Below are 17,948 nucleotides of genomic sequence, written 5' to 3'. Positions count from 1 at the left end.
GAAACAGAAAAACATATGGGAGTGTACCTGCTGTCCAAACTGCTTAGGGCATGCCGTCACAAAGCCTGGAGTTTTGGTATGCCTCCTTCTGCTACTGTCCAATAGGCTTAGTGGTTGAAAGACAGAAGGTTATTGGATGGAGGAACATTTGGGAAGTGGTCAACCTCCTCTAAGTCATGCTGAGGAGCAAGGACGGCACCGTCTAACTGATCTGTTCATACTGCAAAAAAGAGAAACATGCCAAAGGGGAATGTTAAAATATCCATCCCCTACCCCAACAAATATAAAAACTCCTAAAGAGCAGATGTTTAAGCAGGATGAATAGATTTGTATATGAATTGAGTTGAAACAAATCGGTCTATTCTCTGCTAAGTTCTTTTACTAACAAGTTGTTTCTAACATTGAACATTGAATGTCTATTCAGTAGACATTTTTTTTTGTTTTTTGTACCATTTTCCCGAAGGTCTACAGACTGCATCATGTAGAAAATTCCAACGTCATCTAAGCTGCAACAACCAAAAAAAAAAAACAATTATTAACTGTTGAAGTCATTGAGATCACACATTTTCCCCTAATCCCCTACAACAACAATATGCGTGGTGTTAAATTTTGATGTCTTCATTGCTTTACGCTTTTATTTAACTTCTGTTTAAAGCAGAACTAAAGTTCTACTTTAAAATTCTCTTTAAAAGTCTCAAAAGTCCCTTCTGAAAAACATACTTACCTACCTGATTGCTGTGGCCATCTGTCCAAAAATGTATGCTCATGCTCCTGGGACAGAATGAACTTCTGAGCACCTGCATGAGAGTTATCCCGGCCCAGCCAGTCATAATGGCCAAAGACCCAGATCCTGCAAAACTCGGTAAAGATAGTGGTGTCTGCGCATGAGCAGGGGAAGGTGAGTGCAATGAAAAAATTACAATCGGGCAGGTAAGGTTGTTTTATTACATTTTTTGTTAATTTTTGGGTTTGGTTCCCCTTCAGGTTTTAGTAATACATTTTTGAGGCAATTATTTTATTGTATGTTTGGCCAAAAGAGGTATGGTCAGTCAATATGTTCTGTAAGGAGTTCGCCTTAACACCCCAGATTTCAAAGGCATTCCATTTTTTTTGCAATGCTGTGCACTTTGCACTGTGTCTTTTTCAGTGGCTACAGCTGAGCCTAGCCCTCTGTGATTTTGCTCAAGCCCTTTGGGCTTCATCCATAGACCATAGTTCCATACCTGGCACCAGAATGCATTTGCCACCATAGTGAAAGTCTATTTTTTCAGGGCATCAGGGCAGAACATGCATGCAAAATGTCAAAGGCTCTTTGGCACTGGCATATATGCTTTGTTCTTGGATAATCAGTTGACTTGATTCCATATGATTAGGCCCATTTTTTTCATTTCAGCTTAGGCCCCACATTTTCTTGAGACACCCCTGATTGGAGGACCAGGGCATGGTACTTCATATTAAAGTTGTCCCCTCTGATTATAAGTAATCAGATGACTGCTGGTTTAATAAAGTAACTCTAGAGGTGGAGGAAGCACAGACCCACAGAATTAATCAGAAGCAGGGAGATCCTTGCACTGCAGGTCCTAAAGCAACTACTTTCTCTCCAGCAAGGAGAACATTATTCAACACAGTGGGGATCTGACTCTACACATATACATCACATATATAATAACTCTTCCTTAAAAACAGAAGCAAACTTCCTGTGGCTTGCCACTCCTGTTCTGTATACTCATAGTTATTCTGTTCTGTATAGTCATAGTATACTATGAGTATACAGAACAGGAGTGGCAAGCCACAGGAAGTTTGCTTCTGTTTTTAAGGAAGAGTTATTATATATGTGATTGGATGGTTGAAGTCAGCAGAGCTTCACCTCATTCACTAAGCTAAGTGAATTATCATTTGTGAATGGAAGATTTACTTTGCTAAATGAATAGCCTATATTCATTTGTATTGAACCCCATTGTCTTTTTAATAAACAGGATTTTGGATAGCTGGAAACATTTTTGTGTTTACAAGATATTTTAAAATGTAAATAATCATGGATCTCTTTAACCAAACCTCTTTCGAAGAGTTTATCTTAGTTGGCTTTTCTCAGAACATGCAGCTTTGTGTGTTACTTTTTGTGGCCTTATTACCAATATACATTTTTACTCTTTTTGCCAATATTTTTCTAATTTTTACAGTACTCATCAGTCCTAATCTTCACCTGCCAATGTACTATTTCCTCTGCAATCTATCACTCATTGACGTGTGCTTTTCTTCCACATGTCTTCCGAAAGTGTTGATAGATACTCTTTCTAGGCGAAGAACAATATCTGTACAAGGTTGTATAATACAAATGAACATTGGCTCGTTCCTTGGTGGCACCCAATGTCTGCTGCTGGCAGTGATGGCATATGATCGTTATGTGGCAATATGCCTGCCCTTGTATTATAAGATCATAATGAACAGGAGGATGTGTAGAAACTTGACATTCATTGTGTGGTCAGGAAGTTTATTTATGTCCATTGTCCCACCCATCTCCAGACCTTTGGTGTTCTGTGTGGAAAATAAACTGGACCATTTTGTGTGCGAGGTGTTGGCAGTTCTAGAGCTGGCCTGCGGTAAAGTCGCTTTTTATCAAATATCTATCCTCTTTGTGGGTTTGATCACTCTTGTGACCCCACTTGTGTTCATTGTGGGGTCCTATATTCTTATCATTTCATCTATATTAAAGATCCGCTCTGCTGGTGGAAGATACAAAACGTTTTCAACCTGTGCTTCTCATCTGACCGTTGTCTCTGTGTTCTTTGGGACGTGGATTACCATGTATATGGGGAAAACCAAAAGTTTTTATTCAAATCTGAAATACATCTCTGTGGTTTATGGTGTTGTCAATCCTGTGTTAAATCCACTAATATATAGCTTAAGAAATAATGAGGTGAAAGAAGCATTTAAAAAAATAATGAACAAGTATTCTTTACAGGGGCCTATGGGAATTTCTGGTCCATTAGAGACTTAGACCGAAACTCCAGGAAGATATGAAAGAAAACCAATGAAAAAAATCTTTACATTTATTTACAAATAATATCCATACTCTTTATCTATCTTTAGGGGCACAGATGTTAGCACAGTTGTAGTATAATATTTAAGCAAAGATCCTCTTTAACAAGGGTAACTAATTAAAAGATTCCAGTATTCATATGTGATACATTGTAACACTAAGTTATTATTTTTTTTATTTTATATATATTTTAATTATTTCTTTTAATTTGTCCTTATTGTTCACAATAAGCACAATACACAGAAGAACAGGAAAAGAGGCATCTGTTAACAAAAAAGTGTACAAAAAGAGAAAAAAGCCAGAGCAAATAAAAATAAGGGGAAGCAACAGGAAGGGGGATCCCATTAATAGGAGATCCAATAAAGGGCTTAAAACAGCATAATAACCTTGTACTGTACATTTAGGATTTTTTAACCGGGATATTTAAGCTCACTGAAAGGGAGGCAATGTATATTTATTGCACTGTATAATATGGAGGATCAGCTGTGTCACACTGGGCTGCTATGCTGATTTGGACTACAAAGAGTGCTGTTTGTCTTCATCTCAATGTAGTTGAATGGAGTTAGCGCACATTAAACAATTGGTTGTTAGGAATCGCTTATCGCGCCACACCTCCTAACTTATCCAGCAAGGTCATTAGCAGTAGCAAAGAGAATAAAGAAATAGCAGCATCCCCTGCTTCCCTTTAGCCGTGCAGTCAGATGTATTTTATCGACATCCCCAGCACACACTCTGAGGCTGTGCACAGCTGAAGGGGAATTTAGAGGCAGATTAGTTCCTAAATCTATCCTGCATTGCCATTGGTTGCGGGGAATTTTTAGCCTCTTTGCTCCCAGTCACCAGTGCCTGTTGTAACAATAAGCTGGACTATCTTGCTGCTCGTGTGTTATTCATCTGGTTTACTGTTGCTGACCTTGCCTGTTTCTGACCCTGTAAGTTCATGGTGCCTGGACCAACCTTTTGCCTGTGACCTCAACTATTTTTGTGTCTTGCCCTTGTGTACTTCATCGGGTGAATGGATTACCTGTGTTTGACCCCTTGCCCTGTATTCTGAACTTCAGAATACGTTCTGTTGGAATCTTGGTACTGTTGGAATCTTGGTACTGCTTTACCTGTGGGCTTCTGGTCCTCTGCAGGCCCATCCCCAGACACCATCCCTTGTGCACTAAGTCCTGGGGTCAACCGTTTGCTGGGAAATGCAACCAGTCTCACGAATGGCTTGCTTAATGTGAAGAGTGCGGCATTAGATTGGGGACTGGTCTCTGTTGAGTTTTGTTGTTGAATCAGGGCCTTACATTGGTAAGTTTCAATTTTTTTTTCTTGAGTTTAGGTTTTAACCACCGCTGACGACCAGGAGCCAAAGTAAATATTATTCACTGTGTACCCTAAAAATTGGCTCCCAATTGATTTTTGCCCTGCCAACTTCAAAGTGTAAAGGCTTAAATTTGGTCAAATGCCTAGAACATGATCCTCCAATGTCATAAACCACCCTTGAAAACTATTTAATGTCAAGCTGTTGTTTCATTCTTACAGAATCAGTTACACACAATGCATTTCAATGAACAAAGACAATCCATCAAAGATCATAAGGCCATCGATAACGTAACCAATTATTAATTGAATGCATTACAAGCATCTGTGGCTAATGGCTTGGAGTGGGCACCATAGATGGTTTAGGACAAAATATAGCCCATGCAAATACGTGGGGGCCCCCAAATACACAGCATTCCAGTTCCATGAAATTTTTGCCATTCTGTCAATTGTGAGTAAACATGCTGAGGATCCCGCAACTTGCACCACAACTGAAGGCACTTAAATAGCCCTGGTAGGTGCATGTCTGCCATGTGTGTACTCACATGCGTGTACAGTCTTGTGCACGTGCCCTCATACCTGCACATTCTCATGAGCAGGGGTATGCAGTGGGCAAGGAGGGAGATACAAGAACAGAACAGTAACATATACTGTATATTAACTATTAATTAAAAATGGTAATTTTATCATATTCATATTTTACCGTAGTGCAATAATTTATGAGGTTTTCATACCTGCAATAAATCCTTTAATACACAGCACAAAATAATAATGTGAAGGAGACATTTATGAAATTTATTTTAAGTGTTCTTTGTAAGGATCCAAAAATGTATTTTAAATGAAAGATAAAAAATAAGAGAATAGAATATTCAGTTATTCATTACTAATAATAAAATATATATACATATACACATAAATATTTATTATATATATGAAGATAATAATGGCTCTTCACTTAGCATAATGCATTATTAATCCTGCATCTATTATTACTTATGAATGAGGTGATGCTTTGATCATTTTAGGTATCCAATCATGTACAAATTCCTTTAACTTAGTTGCTATTAAGTATTTAATGTCAAGCTGTTGTTTCATTCTTACAGAATCAGTTACACACAATGCATTTCAATGAACAAAGACAATCCATCAAAGATCATAAGGCCACCGATAACGTAACTAATTATTAATTGAATGCATTACAAGCATCTGTGGCTAATGGCTTGGAGTGGGCACCATAGATGGTTTAGGACAAAATATAGCCCATGCAAATATGTGGGGGCCCCCAAATACACAGCATTCCAGTTCCATGAAAATTTTGCCATTCTGTCCATTGGTGGTCCTTGGCAATTGCCCATCTGCCCCACTCCCTAAACCCAGCCCTTAACACTTCTTTGGTGCAGGGTGAGAAATACTGCCTAAGAAGACTTATAATTTACTGTAAGCAAAACATTCTATTTATTTAGATTTTGGGGAGCCAGTAATAAAAAGAAATCCTCCTAATTTTCATTTAGTTCAATTATACCACTGTGTTTATAAAGTGAGCCATTGTTATCACCCAGCATTGACTTTCTTTACTTTAAAAATAACAAAAAGGTTAATTGTTCCTTAATTTAAGTTCACAGAGCTTTGCAATTAACTGAATAAGTCAGTGGGAGGCTTTTTAATTGTGTTTTTCCAACTATAAGTTTACTTTTGATTAATCATGAACATTAATTCTGAAGGCCACTTAAATATACATGGATGTCACATGGAACTCAAATTAGCCCCAGCATTACAATGTTGTAAAGGTTGGGGCCAGTTTGAGTGAGGAAACTCACTATTGGGAATTTTGTAACATGTTGTAAGGTAAAGTAAATATGAGTAAAAAACTGTATGATATTGAACAGTGAACAATATAGATTTACCTATTGTACATTTCATATATTGGCTTATTACATCATCCTGAAGAAGCAAATAAGTTTGTTAGCGAAATGCGTTGTAGGTAGAGACTCAACCAACAGTTGATGGTGTCTATGATGATTTTTTTGGCTTTTATTTGTGATTTTAGATGTTTTAAATTCAAAATAATAATCATATAAAGAAAGAGAGAAAAGAAAAGACAGGCTTTTTGGCAGTAAAGTGCGAAAACAATAATGATTTATTAACATATACTTTAGCCTTAGATACAACATAGACCTTCTATGCTATACATCTGGGTTATACATAATAGTGCCTAATTTTCAGGTTACAGGTTCAAGCATCCTGATAAAGATATTAGTTGTAGTCATAAAAAGCAACTTGTGATTATGTGTCTCAAGAGCCGACACGTTTCGCCAGCAAGGCTCCTTTAGAGGGATATTGAGATCACAAAGTTGGAAAAAGAATAACAACAGCTGACAAATACAAGAAAATAGAATAGTATAAATATGAAGGTTTAAGAATTCATTAAAACATTTCATATACTATGAAAACAAGTTTCAATTTGATGGAAAATAAGTAATATATACAACAAAAATACATGACTACTGTGCTTTAAAATCAAACAAAAGGGTACCAGGGGAGTATCCACCCCAGAGTACCCTCAAGGATAATACTAAAGATAAGGGAATAATAAGAAAGGTCAAATATGGGTATACATTACATTTTTATTACAATTCAAAATAATAAAGCTTGCTGGCATTTTAATGTTTTTTGTATGATATATAAAGATGCTATTAAGATTTAGTTTTGATTTACAGGCAATGTTTTCATTAAATTTTTTGGAACATGTTCTCACAAGTACCCATGACACCCCCAACACTTTTTTTATATGTTATGCTATGTTCAGAGACTTTGTAATTATCTTGGCAGGCACCTTTTTTGACTATTATTCTCAATGAAAAACAACATACTTTTTATTTTTATTTATTAAAGTTATAATCAGAAGTTTTGCAAAGGCTTTATTATTGCACACAGAAGCAAAGTCATTTAACAGTCTGAGGTCAGGGCAGGTGGCAGTCAAAGGCAAAAGTCCTGATTTATTAAAGCTCTTCAAGGCTGGAATGGATATTCTAAAGTCATTCTAAAGTCATTTGCTATTTGTTGGCAAATGTTTTCAACCGACCAGATCCATTCCAGGTTTGGTGGATCACCCAGGTTCACTGATGAAAGTGTATCCTCTCCAGTTTAGAGAGGATACAGTTTAATAAATCAGGCCAAAAGTCTTGCAACTAGCTGACGTCGGGGTAGGCATTGCAGTGCTCAACCCAGAATTTTTTTTAAGCCGTGTGGGAAGAAATTGTAGGTGGGTGGCAGCACCTGTATTGTGACCAAACTCTTTAGTAACCACCCAAAAACAGCCGGGTGGGTGCTGAAAACTGCCGGGTGGTTCACCCAGCTAAAAGGGCCTGGGGAGAACCTTGCATTGATCCAAAGGCAAAGTGGAAGTCAAGGTCAAGCCAAGGTCAGAATCCCAAAAGTCAGAACCCTGGGCAAAATAGTGAGTAAACATGCTGAGGATCCCGCAACTTGCACCACAACTTAAGGCACTTAAATAGCCCTGGTAGGTGCATGTCTGCCATGTGTGTACCCACATGTGTACATGTGTAAAGTCTTGTGCATGGTTGCACCTGTCCTCATACCTGCACATTCTCATGAGCAGGGGTATACAGTGGGCAAGGAGGGAGCTACCAGAACAAAACAGTAACATATACTGTATATTAACTATTAATTAAAAATGGTAATTTTATCATATTCAATTTTTACCATAGTGCATTATTTACGGGGTTTTCATACCTGCAATAAATCCTTTAATACACAGCACGAAATAATAATGTTAAGGAGACATTTATGAAATTTATTTGTAAGGGTCCAAAAAATGTATTTTAGATGAAAGATAAAAAATAAGAGAATAGAATATTCAGTTATTCATTACTACTAATAAAATATATATACATATACACATATATATATATATATATATTATATATATGAAGATAATAATGGCTCTGCACTTAGCATAATGCATTATTCATCCTGCATCTATTATTACTTATGAATGAGGTGATGCTTTGATCATTTTAGGTATCCAATCATGTACAAATTCCTTTAACTTAGTTGTATTAAGTAATGAGATAAATCTCAAAATCAAACCCAGGATCACCCAGCTTCACTAATGAAAGTGTATCCTCTTTAGCCTTGGAGAGCTTTCACAAATCAGGGCAAATGTGTGTAAAGTCCCCTAATTTTGGAAGAACAATTTGTAATGGTAAACAGCCACTGTCTAAATGATAAGTAGTAAGACATTTGCATAAAGAAAGCCAATACTGTAGGATAAGCTGAAGCATTTTATTCTTAAGCCATATAGCCGTTTCTCTACACCTTTTCATAGTGACATAGGGGCTTCAGTTTGAAGATTAGTTAGGGTTCGGCCCCTTTACTTGCAAGAATTCGTGTTTATTATTCGCCAACCAGCTACAGCACTAGCACAATCAAAGATTAGGTAATGAACATGTACCTTAACTTTTTATGTGCCAGTTTATAGCATATCTGTCCATTATTAGTTCCTCCAGTAGGTCCTTCACTGGTGGTAATGCCATCTGAGTGGCAGATAGCTATGTCTTCAACTGTCTTTCCTGTCTCTTTAAAAGGAGCCCAGATGGTCAAAGTTGGTTCTAGTCACATTCAATCCCCTAGTGTTCTTTACAGAAGTAAGCTGCAAATCTCCAATATAAACTATTCACACATTAATTCATCAGAGTCTACTAACTTTTGGGTAATTGTCCTTCTGACAATATTTTTTAATCCCATATTCTTACTGTATGTGGGTGTAGAATTGATGAAAGATATTATCTGCCAGCACCACCTACCCAAAGAAGCTTTGAAGATAATTGATAATAGCTTCCACGGAGATCTTTTCATTTCACAGCTCAGTTTGAATCACTGTCCAACAAATATACGGGAAAGGTCAACCATCTGTGATTCCCATGGAGGTATACTCACAAAGGCTTTTACCACCATTAGCTGGGTGGGTGCTGGCTTGTATTTTCTATACAATTTAATTTGTATCCTGTCAAATCAAGCCAAAAATGCAATAATGGCCCAATTATAAAAATACTTCAAACACTCCAATTGAGTGTTCTTTCACATTTATCTAAAACTGATATGGAATACAGTGCAGTAATTCTGCAGCATAGCAATATTTTCTCCAAAGGCTTTTTGCAAACAGCATACTCCTCTTCAGTCCAGTCTATGAATCCTTAGTTTCTTCATGTCATAAATTCATCTTTCCCATATCTGGTATATGGAATCTGTTTCCTCTACTCCCGCTGTAGAATGACATTGCTTTCTAACAGCAATCTTATACTGAAAAACCCCTTTTAAAAGGAACAAAATTGTATTGTCAACTACTGAGAAGAAACTTAAAATCATCTTTTGGGTGAATATTTAAAATGTGCACAGGTTCACTTTACGGCTGACATGAGCCAGTCCTCTTTGAAGTTGAAAGACCCCCAGTTTTGTCCAATCCAGCTTCTTTGAGAAAAGGGAATTCGGTGCATACCCGTTAGTGCACCATCATAATGTCAAAGAGTAAGAAAAAAGAGAAAGAATCCATGTTACTGACAGACTGGACAGAAGTCTGCGGGATTAAGGGTAAATATAAATAAAATTTTTAAAAGCAGTAGTATATAGAATTTAGGGAAAGGTCGACAGTTTAAGGAACAAAGATGTGGAGTTCGATTTTAGGGTATACTGACAGACTAAACAGAAGACTGCAGGATTAAGGGTATATGTATGTTAGGTTATGTATTATCCGGCCAACGCAGGCCAATGCAGGACAGCGCGCCCGGTTATTCTCTCCAGCATCGCTTGCAGCAGCAGGGGAGACCAGGCAAATAGCTGTCAGTCCTGTGCTTTGCAGCCTGTGGCATCCCCGGTTACCCTTTGGCTGTGAATGGTTTCCTGGCATCCCCTGCTCTAAGGCTGTGTGCAGCTAAAGGGGATTCGGTTAAGCAGAGTAGTTCCTAAACTCAGTCCTGCACTGCCATTGGCTGCCAGGGCTTTATAGCCTCTCTGCTCCCAGATATCATTGCCCGTTGTAACGTTTAGCTGGGCTGATCTGTGCTGGAGTGTGTTTCATGTGATTTACTGTTGCTGACCATTGCCCGTTCCCGACCTATTGATTGTACGTAGCCCGGACCAACCTTTTGCATGTAATCCTGACTCTGCTAGTGCTACTCCCTCTATACCTCCTCTGGTGGAATGATCACCCATGTAGGACCTAGGCTTTTTTACTCTAGATTTGACTCTGAAGAACTTTGTACTGCCTAATTTGTAGGCTCCTGGTCCTCTGCCAGCCCTTCCTCTGACATCATCCCTTGCACATTAAGTCCTAGGGGCAGCAGTGTGCTGGGAGACGCAACGAGTCTCCTGAGGTTGAGCAAGAGTTTGCTAGAGGTGAAGACTGTGGGGTTAGTTTGGGGGACTGGCATCTGGCAAGTACTGGTGCAGGACCAGGGCTTTACAATGTACAGGGAATTTTTAAAAACAGTGGTATAGGGACTTGAAGGAGAAGAGTTTAGAGCAGGGGTGTCAAACTCAAATACACAGAGGGCCAAAATTAAAAACTTAGACAAAGTCGCTGGCCAACCTTTGAGGAAATTGAGGAAATTTTTCCTTATAATTAGATATAAACCCTTTTCATATGGCAACAAAGAGGTTTTGTTTCAAATTGTTTTTTTTTTAATTGTAGGTTTTATTTTAATATGAAATAAGTATTTAAAATACTTTTATTAATTGAAGAAAAATGTATATTTTTTTCATTAGTATGTAAATATATATATATATATATATATATATATATATATATATATATATTACCCATAAATCTCCTTCCAGTTTCTGACTTTAATATTGAGAAAAGTCTTTTGGGAAAGTGTAAGCAATGTCTTGAAATTGTACCATTACATGATATTATTGTTTAAAAAATAATATTTATTATTTGTAAAAAAAAATAATATATACAGTATTTACCATAAATCTCTTTCCAATTTCTATTAAATGGTTATTTTTTTTTGAATATCCTTAACTGTACTTATTACAGGATATCTAGGAAGTCAATGACTTTCATAACACAATATAGTAAAATCAAACATTTTTAATGAGAACAATATATAATAATAATAATGTTATTAAAAATATTAGTTTCTAATATCTGGATAACTTTTGACTTAAAAAAAAATTGAATCATATTGAATCATTTTTGTGGATTCCCTTTTACATTATATTAAAAATATATTTTATAATTGCAATAATAAAATACATATATATAGGGCCTTCAAAATGTTTCCACACTTTTATATTTTCGTTTGAAAGGTGGAGCTTGGGAAGAGTAATACTTGGCTGGCAGACCTTGCAGTTTAATACGTTGTCACCCTTTTTTAAAGATGGTTAGAAAATGTACAAATTGCACCTAAAAGGAACATTGTTCTGTCACACTCCAATTCATCTTTGCATGTGTGTTCAGTATGGTGATAAGGTTTTCTCTCGTAGCGTCATATATGAATGGATTGAAATGTTTGAGAATGACTCTACCAGTATAACAGTTGCATAGCGCTCCAGACATCCAGGTACAGCCACATATATAAGGAATGAGGAGAGAACCCTGGAGCCAATTTACAAAAAATGAAGAAAATTAGTGAAAATCAGAATATGTTCTCAACCAAAAACATTTTTTTCTGATGGCATTAAAAAGTTGGTACAATGCTGGGAAAAATGCATCACTAAGAAGGGTGACTGTGTAGAAAATTGAGTTAAAAGAGAGTAAAAAATGTGCTGAAACTTTTTGAGGACCCTTTTATTTATCTATATATATATATATATATATATATATATATATATATTTAAAATAAATCCCCTTTCAATTTTTTCCAAAATGTTTGGGAAAGTTTTTTTCATACAAAATAGGGCTCTGGCTAGCTGCACGCTCTGCATGGCACAATATTAACTATCTCTTAATCCTCTGCACCATAACCAGACATCACTTGGAATACCTACAATCCCTAACTTAATAATCTTCCCCTCAATGAAGAACCATAATGAAGTTATGTAAACAGATAAACAGTATCCGTGCATCCCCTGAGGAAGCAAATTGCATCGGGGTTAGAGAGATGCCTTTATTTTGATCTTTTAGGGAATTTCCTTGTCTGTTCTTAGGGTCTCGCTTTCCATGATTTTATTGGGAAGGACACCAAATTGAAACCTTTTGATATACTTTATCTTTGCATGAAAACCACAACTCCCTCTTAACAGGGTAACATTCAAAAATCCGGCAACCTCCGGACCTGAGGAGTGCTGGATTTTCGAAAATTCTGGATTTTTGAAGGTTATACCTCCACAATCAGGCCAGCCTTCTTCAGGCAGCAGGGACGGCAGCAGGGACGTCTCAATGTGTAGCAAGCAACACCTAACAGCAGCATCAAACCATAAGTGGCCAAACAGTGTACTACAGTCCTTGTATTGAAAATGCACTTCGAAACTCATGCCGGAAAACTGAAGGAACCAGATTATTGATGGCCGGAATGTCAATTGTCAACCTGTACAATATACTTGAATTTGCTCCACAAAAAACCCCTGCTTTCTTACTTCCATTTGGTACTCCATTTTGTTTTGAGGGGGCAGCTGCCTTTATCCTTCATGGGAAGCAGGACAAGCAATTTTCTCTGTCTTTTCAGGTTTAACCCTCAAATCTAAGGTAGACAAAAAGGAACAGCTATGTTTAATTGTGTGCGAAGTCAAATTTGCAGAGTTGTTCTTCAGTTCTGTTCTGCTACAAATGTTTTCTGTAAATTTATTCAATAATTTTAACTCTACTGGTGTCTGGAATCCTTGGCTCCTGGTTGTGTTGAATGTCCATTCTGACTAATCTACATTGGCAAAACCCTCAACTAAAAAGGGGTTGGCTGATTATTGATTGCTTATCAAAGTGTAATATCACCTCTCCAGAAAAGGAAATGCTTAACTTAGTGAATACAGTGAAAATTCACTGAAAACCATACTCAGGAACAAGCAAGGTAATTAAAAAAACAAAAAACACTTATTAAATTAAAACTCAGTCCAATTCAAATCACTGTTAGTAGTGTTGGTGTTTGAATTCGGGTTGTCCTTATATTCGACCTGAATATGGCTATTGGAATTCGGATAGACCTGACCCGAAAAACACAGGATTCTACTTCGTGTGTAAAAATATGTGGAAAAAAAGAGGCTTTATTCTTAAAGTAATTTATTGAATGTGTGTGATTTGTGTAACTAACTTTTGTAGTTTACAGGTTATCCCACAATGACAGGATGATTCCCACGGCTGCACAGCCGTGGCAATCCTCCTGTCAGTGTGGGATCCTCAGGCACAAGAGGTTAAATGAGGACAAGTCTCCACATTCATTCACCTCTAGTGCTCTGCGATTGACTGAGGAAAGGAAAATCCTGTCATCAGGGTTTACCTTTCCTTAGCCAATCATGCTAATCTGAGATCAGTTCCCATGGTCACCGGGCTGTACTTATCATTGATAAGTACAACCCAGGGAGCGTGGGAACCTGCGGTCACAGCTGATTGGAGGTAAGTGAGTAATGATTGGAGTTTCTCAATTGAGAGTTCATTTGCATTTCAGTTTCCACGGTCACCGGGCTGATAAGTACATCCCGGTGACTGTGGGAACCCCGGTCACAGCTGATTGGAGGTACGCGAGTGCTTACAATCAGCTGTCCAGAGTCCAGATAAACTCTATTGAGAGTTCAACTGCAGTTCAATTGCCATGGTCACTTGGCTGCTAAGTACAGCCCAGGGAGCGTGGGAACTTGCGGTCACGTTACACTGTTCCGTATGTGTTCTTGGATAGAGATTCTCTATCCAAGAACACATACTACAGTTACTCTAGGGCTGCAAGAGCAATCAGGGGAGCTGAGCTGTCAGCTCTGCTCCCCTGATTGCCCCTACAGTTCTACAGAGTCCCGAATAATAATCAGAATTTCCCCCCCATAGGCTTTAATGGTGTTCAAATTTGGCGTTCAATCACCTGAAAAATATAGGGCTATTCAATAACAGAGATAATTTCGATTAACAAAGGCAAACATGTTAAAGGCTGTGTGGCAGCCATGAGTCCCTACATGAAGTGAAGAAAAGAAGCCCCCCAGGGACAAAATGGGCCCCAATAGACTGATGAGGATAGGCTTTTATGAGTGAATCTGAACGATCCAGCAAACTCCCTATGATAGTCTTCTCCTGTCTTAGAGAACTGTAATAAATCAGGCCCAAAGTGTTAAATACAATTACGTTTACCAAATGTAAAAAAAAGAAAGTGATGGAAGCCATCAAAGTACGACTTGAAGTTAGATTCCTTTAAATGAACAAATTACCTAAAACCATACACACTTGCGTACAAACCAAATTTTAGAAAATAAATCTGAAAATGTTATTAGAAAAAGAATCTTGGTTTATAATGTGATTGGATCCTGTTCATGTGATCAGCATGTCAGCCAAGACTTGACAAAAGAAATAAAAAAGAAATAATAAGCAGGTTGGAGGCTTTATTGACAAAATAACACTAGACATGTCACTGAAGCCTGAAAGTGGTAATATAAATCTTTATATTACCCTAACTGTTAGATACAATATAGTTTTTTAAAGAACATATACGTAATATAAATTTTTTTTTTGCAACATTTGTTAATGATACAGTAAAAATAAATAAAAACAATCTAAACCTCCATTTAAACAGAGTAGCAAATAAAAAGTATCTTTACTATTCTATACTAATGTTTAGGTAGGCAAATTATTCATAGCAGTTTATTTATAGATGGATTGACTCACAATTTAGTAAAAAAGATGTGTAAATGGTGAAAGTTGCGCCACACATTTTTAATTAAATCCAATGTAAAAACTGAACACATTTTGGGTAGAGGTTGGGTGAAAATATTTAATAGACCCCACTGAGTCATTTTAGGTTTCACAAACCTCCTATCGTTGGCCTGATTGACATCAATGATCTCTGGGTTTCGGTTTCATTCCATGTTTCCTCTGGGTACTGGGACCAATAAACAACGGAATCAATAATTATTGCCAAGTTTAAAAAAAGAACAGAATAAAAAACATATGCAAAACAATAAGGGAGCATATTTATAAAACAGTTAATGTAGCATTCATCAATCTTTTTCTTCAGGTGAATTAACTTTATGTGGTTTAATAGGAACACTGGAACAGCACAGGGAAGTTGGCTGGGAACCAACAGACTGGACAAAAATGGGTTAACACAGGAGCTGGACAGAGGAAATGCTGGATTAAGCAACAGGAACTAGCTAAACAGAACTAGGGGCTTGATACTAATGGAGACTTGTTGCACGAACGCTGTGTCTGAGCTAGCTATATAGCCCAGGGATGGTCAAGAGGCTATTTTCTGATTGGCTGGTGAAAAGCTTGCTAAGGTAGGCACGCCCAGTCACAACTGCCCGCATGCACAGGAGGGAGGCACTTGCGCTTTAGTGTAGAAGAGGTAAGTGTGACATTAAAATTAGCAGATAAGAGCTCCCTATACCTAGTCACCCCACTGGTAGTCATCTTTGGTCTAGGTCACGGCGGGGGTAGAAATAAGGGAAACATAAGGAAAAGGGGGAGGGAAGGGGGCAGGGTTACCAGGGTCCCAGGTGTTGTAGAACTTGTTAAGGTTGTTCTTAAGGGTCAGTTTGTCGTTAACCATTATCCAGTTAAATTTGGTGTTTTTTTGGTGAACTTGAGGGGGATAATGGAAGCTTTATAGCTTTATAGGTAAGCAATAGGTATCCTTGCGGCTAACAAGAGATATTTAATTAGTCTAGTCAACTGTTTTGACTAATTAGAGGTAATATCCTCTAAGTTAGAAAAAAGAGTGCTCTCTACTTTTCTTGGGATGTTGACCTTGGTGACAGATTGTATTAGGTTATAAATGCGCATCCAAAATCTCTGAAGCCTAGGACATCTCCACCAAGTATGGTGTACAGTGCCCATCAGGCCGCATTCTCGATAACAAAGACGTGAGACAGAAGGGTTGACTTTATGGATCCTAGCCGGGACCAGGGACCATCCCATCAAGACCTTGTAGTTGGCCTCTATTATCGAAGTGTTTTATCTTTTGCAAATTGACATCGACAAATCCTAGCATTCGTGCAAACTTCACTCCACCTCCAGGTCTGATTCCCATTGTTTCATATAGTAAAGTTTTTTTTTCTTCTGTTATAAACTATCGAGATCCTCCCTTTGGATTCCTATATAAAACTACAAGATTTTTTACAAACCCTGTGCTCTGGTAGGGTGGACCTATCTCTTTGAGTTTATTTTGAATGATTTGTTGATAACAAAAACATTTTAGTGTGTGGAAGGGATAGTTTCTCTTGTAGATGGGAGAAGCTCAGGATAGCCTTGCCATTTAAAAGATTTCCAAAATGCAGACTAAAGTTTGTTTTTTGTCCATCCCAAACTGAAAGAGCGTATGAAAGTGAGGGATAGAGAGTCGCAGGTCGCCTAGAGGAAGGGATCCACACAAGGTTCTTAATCGATATCGAAGGGCAGGCCAAAGCCTCCAGGTCAGTCTATTGTGGTTTCAGATGTGAAAGGGTATTGCTGCAATTTGGGCCGCTCTGTGGTAAAACAATATGTTGGGCATTCCCAGCTCTCCCAGTTTCATAGAAGTATACAGAGTGGTAGGGATGAGCGAGCGAGATTTGTAATTTCTTTGTCACTGCGAATCTGGCGTTTCTGGCTTACCTAAAATGTAAGCAAGAAAGGCCTTGCGATTTGCCATGAGGTCGTGATCTCTCCGAACGAATGAGGGAAAAAGCAGGGGGCGGTAACGCAGAGAAATTTTGGTAAACCAATCATTTGCTCCAAGGATGCACAGCAAGGCCCAGCAGCCAATCAGGAGACATCTGAGCACAGGTAAATATATACAGGAAAGGAAGGAGGGGTTAGTCACTCCATCTTGTGTTCTGTGTAAGGGATAGATGCAGGGAGAGACGTGTAGTGTGACAGGGACAGTGTAGGAGCCTTCTTATTTAATTGTTAGCTGCATAGTTCTGTGTTTTATAGGGCAAATATCCTGTACTACTGTTAAGTACAGGATATTGTGTATGTAGAATAGGTTAGGCAGACATTTCTACTTTTACATGAGCTACTAGCTAGTCAGTTTTGTTAAATTGTCAGCAGTCGGTGTCAGCTGAGCTTGCCTCGGTTGAATTTTTCCTCTAGTTATGGCAATGTACAGGGGTGGAATTCATCGCTAATGTGATGCTTGCCATTGTGCCAGCTAGCAATATACTTTACATTTCTGCTGCTTCCGGGAGGCTAACAAACTGCAGATGAAAACCTCCAGTACTGCCACACTGATAGGTACCATTGGTTGGCATTCATGTCATCCACTTCATGATGCAAACTATCAATATCGTCCACCTTCCTACCGCTTTTGGCCACAGACCACAGCAACAGTGCTGGGGCACAAAACATCTTGGTATGGTTCTTCTACGTTTAATCACAAATTTCAGATATTTGTATTACATACTTCTGGGTGGCATTGATGATGGACTACACCCAGCTCTAGATGCCAGTTACCAATGGCCA

Source organism: Pyxicephalus adspersus, chromosome 4 (assembly GCF_032062135.1).
Source record: "Pyxicephalus adspersus chromosome 4, UCB_Pads_2.0, whole genome shotgun sequence".
Lineage (NCBI taxonomy): Eukaryota > Metazoa > Chordata > Amphibia > Anura > Pyxicephalidae > Pyxicephalus > Pyxicephalus adspersus.
Note: the sequence above shows the minus strand (reverse complement) of the source record.